We start from the raw sequence: 6442 nt of genomic DNA on the forward strand, positions 1-6442 counted from the left end.
TATTGCGGAAGCGTAAAACGGAAATGCAACAGATACAACTGGTATCAAATACATTGTTCATAAAGAAACATTACTAACTAGTTTACAATATATTATATCATTCTAACATCTTTTACAAACTAAGTGATACAATCAAACCGGTTCTTCAATTACTTTACTTCTAACTCAAAAGCCCATGACAGCAATCACCAATCAGACACGTAACGCACAGAAAATTACTTCTCATATCTGATTACCTGAAAAGCATGTTAAAATAGGTCAACTACGAATAGTTGGTGAGTTTCATAAGTTTAACGAAATCAGTTCTGCGTACCACACAGTCATAATTTGTATGTACGCGCGTATGTAAAAATATGCATTTTACGTTTGTATAAATATATGCAGTCATATCCTTGTGTGTGCATATGCACACATGTAAATTTATAATATAAATTCGAAATTTCAGTAAAATCGTGATTGTTTGTTCGTACTACCTGTTTCCAATTTCCGTGTTTAACCAACCACTGTGGATCCCCTTCCTCCCAAAACGGTTCCACATGAACTCAACCACTGTGGTCCCACTTCCACTCACAATGATTCCATGTAAACTCAAACATTATACAGTGTACACGCAAATAATTAATATATTCTACACATAGTATTTCCTACGGCTAATCACGTAGCATGTATATAGACACATATGCACATATAGTATTTATCACGTATCACCAATTACTGTGACTCCCCATCCGTCCTCAATACGCATAGTCACATTATTTTCTTAACATTCATGTCATAATCAAGTTAGCTTGTTTAATAAGTTGCAGCAGAACTTGGCTCATAGGCCATACTCAACTTTTGTTTATAAGTTGCAGCAGAACTTGGCTCGTAAGCCATACTCAACTTTAGTTTATAAGTTGCAGCAGAACTTGGCTCGTAAGCCATACTCAACTTTAGTTTATAAGTTGCAGCAGAACTTGGCTCGTAAGCCATACTCAACTTTAGTTTATTACTATTGTGGCCCCCTTTCCGCCCACAATAGCCCCCTAATCATCACAGGCCACGTTATCCCCATGGCCATTACAGACCACATTGTCTCTAAAATTAGTTATGTTTAACATTACATAACATGTTTGTATAAACCTGATGTCACGTGTAATTTCATTATGTTTTGCAAATTCGTATTATCTCCACTTAATATATCAATCAACGATAATAATCATCTTTCATCAGCACGTAGTTAATTATTATGTTTGTAGGGACTTTTCATATATAATTGTTCAGATATTTTATGTCCCGAATCGTTTTCAGATCGATAACGTGTATAAACATGCTTTCCACCCCAAAAGTTCGTAAAACAGTTTAGAAAGTGGGGGTCGTGAAACTCACCTTATCGTAGTTCGCACAGAATTTACGTATCAATAAGTCAGATGCCTCGTTTATAGCCTGATTCCTATAAACGGTATTGTATCGTTAATACTAGTACAGTGTTCAAGCTAAGTCGGGCTGTATAGATAATCTGGGTATAGCTGTTAGGTCCAGAACATGACCATGGTCTTAGATTGTGACGTTGTATACTATGAAATGTTTAAAACTGGATTTGGCTCAGTTTCACCGTTTTCCGAGCCTAGCTCAGTTGATCGTTTATACGTTTTGGGATTAGGTAAGATCATATAAAACTTAAGTAAATATATTGACTGATAAAATGATTTGATTTATGAAAGAATTTTAAGGTTTCGATGTCTGGTTTGATTGCAGGGTTCATTTCCGTTTTCTTACGGGTTTGATTATACAAAACGCGTACAATCCACCCGAATTGTCCGGAATTCTCGTATAAAGTTCGTTTTTATCAATATCATTCAAAAATATGATATTTGACCACTTTTGAAATTTTGACATACCAGTCAGTCCGTTAAACACAAAACTGCCGGTTTCGTTAAAACAGTTATAATTTAAATCTTTAATAAATCATAACTAAATATGTAATTACATATAAATTATGTAAATTTTTGTAAAAATACATTAAGACATGGAGAATTTTATAAAAATATTTCCAGTAATTTTATGATTATTTATTTATTTATAAAAATTCATTTAATAGGTTATAATCATGTAATAAATGGCCCGTTTATATCAAACGACCTCCGAAAAATCCCATAATTTTTACCAATGGCCTCAATGTGACTACATAGCCCCTGCAAAATTTCCAGAACCTAACTCTTTTGACAAAATGCCTTTTTGTGCGTTTTTCGGCTGTTAAAACTCGGTTCAACCATGGCTGCACAAACCATACTTAGACATTTCCAATGATTCCCAAACTTTACCAGTGATCTTACCATCCCATATCAAACTCCAAAACCAAGTTTCATAATTTTTCAATATGTTTTGCTATTTTTCCCAAATAAACGCCCATAAACGGGAATAAATTCACCAAATATTCTCCGTTTATCGAAAAATTACCAAATTTGAACAGGGACTCATTTATATGATCCCTAATGTCCCTGCAAATTTTCACAAGCTAACAACAAGCACGTCAGAACCTAATACTAAACAGCCCCTAAACGAGTGTTACGGGTTTACCTTGTCGGTTTTCGATGAATTTTGCTAGCTTGAACGACTTTCCGGGTCTCGAGTTGCAAACTCAGTATATCTACATATCATATAACATCAAACCAAGCATAAATCATCCATGTAACAGCCTTGATAATTAGGGTTTCGGTTTTGGGTTCAAACCGAACTTTCTAACCGTAAAAACGTTGTATTCATGTTCTAATCCGCGTTTTTGACCAAAAAAGTATATGTTCCTGGTTTGTAAACATGTTTAACATCAAAACATAATTTTACTTGATTTTTAGGGTTTTTGGATGGTTAAACATGTTTAAAACTAACTAAAACATGTTTATATGTTAATTATAAGCATCAAACTTGGTTAAATCTTTATGAACTTTGATCTTACCTTAGGGTTTTGGGCAGGGGTTTGGAAGAGCAGAACTAGAGCTGCTTGGACTTCAAAATATGTTGAAAGTTGAAATGAATAATAAAGCTTCAAGTATAAGCTTTATAAAACAAAAAAGGTGGGGTATGGTGGCTATGTTCCGATCGGAACTTTGATGGAGCCCCTAATGGGCTGTTTTGGCCCACTTATCTATTCTTACAAGCCCAAACATGAAAAGCCCACTTCAAATTTAGTTCGGGTTCGGTTTTTCGCAAGAAAATTAATTCGGGTGTGAGAAATAGCGTAAAAACGAGTGTTTTTCAGCTTATTTTTGTAAAATAAGAAAAACGTACTGACTCGTTGTAAAATTCCAAAATATTTTCACGGATTGCTTAGAACATGTCATATAAGTGTTTTATACATCTTTTTCGGCTTAACGGATACTACAATGCTTGTTTTGATATTAACGATTGCGTTTAAGCTTATAGCGTATCGATAAACGAAACCTTTTTCGTTTAAAGAGTTTTAAACGTACTAAGGCCTAAATATCAATATGTTAGCCTCTATAACATATATATAACTCGTATATGACCCCTCAGTATGTATACGGGTCATAGTTAGTGTCGGTCGGTTACTCGTTTAAGCACTACGAATTAACCGATTTGTCGTTTACTTGTTACGTAATGAATATAGTGTACCTCGTTTTGTCATGAATGTCACAACTAGTAATTCCACATTTGGCAAGGACTCAAATGGTTCATTTTGGAAACCACAGGGACCCAACCAATTCAAAATTTCTTTTGGTGACTCATTGTGCCGCCGCCCTAAACTACAAGGACACAAACAACAATTTTCTCGCTCTCTCTCACTATATATATATATATATATATGCTAGTTTTATCCTCCCGTGCTAAGGGAGTTTATTTAATCGTTTTTGTTTTTAATCGTTTTGCAGCGCTGAGTCCATTTCTTTTTGCAGTAGTCTTGGACGAGTTGTCAAAGTCGATTCAGGGGACGCTCCCATGGTGCATGATGTTCGCAGACGATATTGTGTTACTTGCTAAGAAAAAACAAGATCTAAACATGAGACTCGAGGAGTGGCGAACAACCTTAGAGACAAAAGGTTTAAGGATCAGTCGATCTAAGACGGAGTACCTCCACTTTGCTTTTGGAGGGGTAAATGACAATGAGGACGCACAGATTACCATTGAAGTGCAGGTGGTTCCGTAGATAACGAAGTTCAAGTATCTAGTATCTTTTGTTCAGAGCGATGAGGAATTAGACAGTGATGTGACCCATCGAGTTCAGGTAGGATGGGGTAGATGGAAAGCAGCCAGAGGTATATTGTGCGACAAGAGTTTCCCAACTAAACTAAAGGGAAAACTTTATAGGGTTGCAGTTAGACCTGCAATGCTATATGGAACAGATTGTTGGGCCATCAAGAAGGCACAGGTGTGGAAGATGGAGGTAGCAGAAATGAGAATTCTACGTTGGATGTGTGGGCACACAAGGTTAGACCAAATAAGAAACGTTGTGTTTCGGGAGAGATTAGGTGTAGCGAACATAGCAGACAAGATAAGAGAGTGAAGATTGAGATGGTTTGGACATGTGAAGAGAAGACAAACGACGAATCCTGTTAGATCAGTAGAAAACATTACTATAGAGGGGAGAAGGGGTAGAGGACGACCTAAATTGACCTGGGATGAGAGGATTAAGCATGATTTGATAGACCTAAACCTCTCCGAGGACATGGTTGAGGATAGGAATTTTTGGAGAAGTAGAATTAAAGTTAAGGATTTTTTAGGGAGAAAGGAATACCTTAGGGCTTCTATTTACCTTATTTTAATCACACACCATAATAATATTTTCTCTACATAAATAGTATGAATATTATTATTATTGTTATTACTATTATTATCATCATCATTATTATTATTATTACTGTTGAACTCTGATTTTCTTTGTATTGCTTTATACATATGTACTTTAGAGCTGAGGGTCTCTCTGGAAGCCACCTCTTTATCCATGTGGACAGAGGAACGGTGTGCCTACATCCCACCCTACCCATACCCTACTTATAGCTATGCTATTGGTGGGCTTCACTGGGTATGATTGATTGATTTTTTTTGTTTTTAACCGTTTTGCTATTTTATGATGATTTATTTTATTTTTTAACGTAGTTTATTTTAATTAAATACATATATATTAGTTTGTTATTATATTTTTTTGCGTTTGGGTATTTTTAATTGAGATGTGTAGGTTTTTTAGATTTTTAACAAACAAAAATACACGTACACGAACATGAACATGTTGATTTTTTAAATGAACAAACATGAACACAAATATTTATCTAATGAAAAGGGGACGTTGATGTAGTTGACGATGGCAAGTAGTATCGGAAGTTAACCAGCGATGGAGATGATAAACTAGTAATGAAGAACATGTAAAGAAGGTAAGTTAAGTTAGGGTTTAAGGATGAAAGTATTTACCAATAAATAGCATCTTATAACCCATTTGAGAGCTGGTTTGGTAAGACCCATAACCCGTGGAAATTATTCTTTGATGATTAAGGGGTTATTCACAAATAAATGAGATGTTATAACTTATAACCCGTTTAAGGGTTATCCGGGTTTGGTGAGACCCATGACCCCGTGAAAATTGTTGTTTGATTATGAAAGAGTTTCACAAATAAATGAGATGTTATAACCCATTTAAAGACTATCTGTGTTTGGTAAGACCCATACCCGCGATTTCAGGTAAAATGCCTGAGAAACCTCCATTTAGAAATCAAGAAATCTGGTGCAACCTGAGAGCGACACGTAGGATTTCATGGTAGACAATTATATATATATATATATATATAATAACACGAATCGCAACTAAGCTTTAAAAACCAAACATTCTATCCTAGTGCACACAAATGGCAAGTGTACCGGTCGCGTATAGCAAAGACAACGAGAGTCCGGATATCGAACTCGAAGACATGTGAGAATGGCTCATATTATAAACACTAGTCCAAGTCCTACCTAATAATAATTAATTGATTTTATATTAATTTATTTTATTCTAATTAAATTTAACTAACTTAACTTAACGAAACTAACTAGAAGACTTAACGGGATTTAACGATAATGGGAAAGTAAATCACCAAGGTAGGATGATCTAACAGCTGTAGGATGGCTCGAGTTCTAACTCGTGGATGATCTAACCTACGAGAGGCTAAGGTAACTAGGTCCCTACGGTCAGTTTTAACAGAAAACCCTAACGACGTCTAGTTAACTTTTAATTCTTGGTTGTTTATTCTAAGTACCCTAATAATTCAACACTTGGTCCATGTTTAAGATACAAGATTCGCTAAGGTTCAAGCTATTATAAACCTAGGAGAAAAGGGGTAATTCAACACTAAGGATAAAACAACTCAACATACAATCCTTACCTAGCTGACAGTGGGAGAAACTGCACGTGGTCTCCCAACGAGTAACCCCATCAACTAACTAGCAAGATTAACCGACACCTAAGGTTTTGGTC

This window comes from Bidens hawaiensis, unplaced genomic scaffold, assembly GCF_021521415.1.
Source record: "Bidens hawaiensis isolate Kalapana, Puna unplaced genomic scaffold, B.hawaiensis_p1.1 tig00030159_1, whole genome shotgun sequence".
Classification (NCBI taxonomy): Eukaryota; Viridiplantae; Streptophyta; class Magnoliopsida; order Asterales; family Asteraceae; genus Bidens; species Bidens hawaiensis.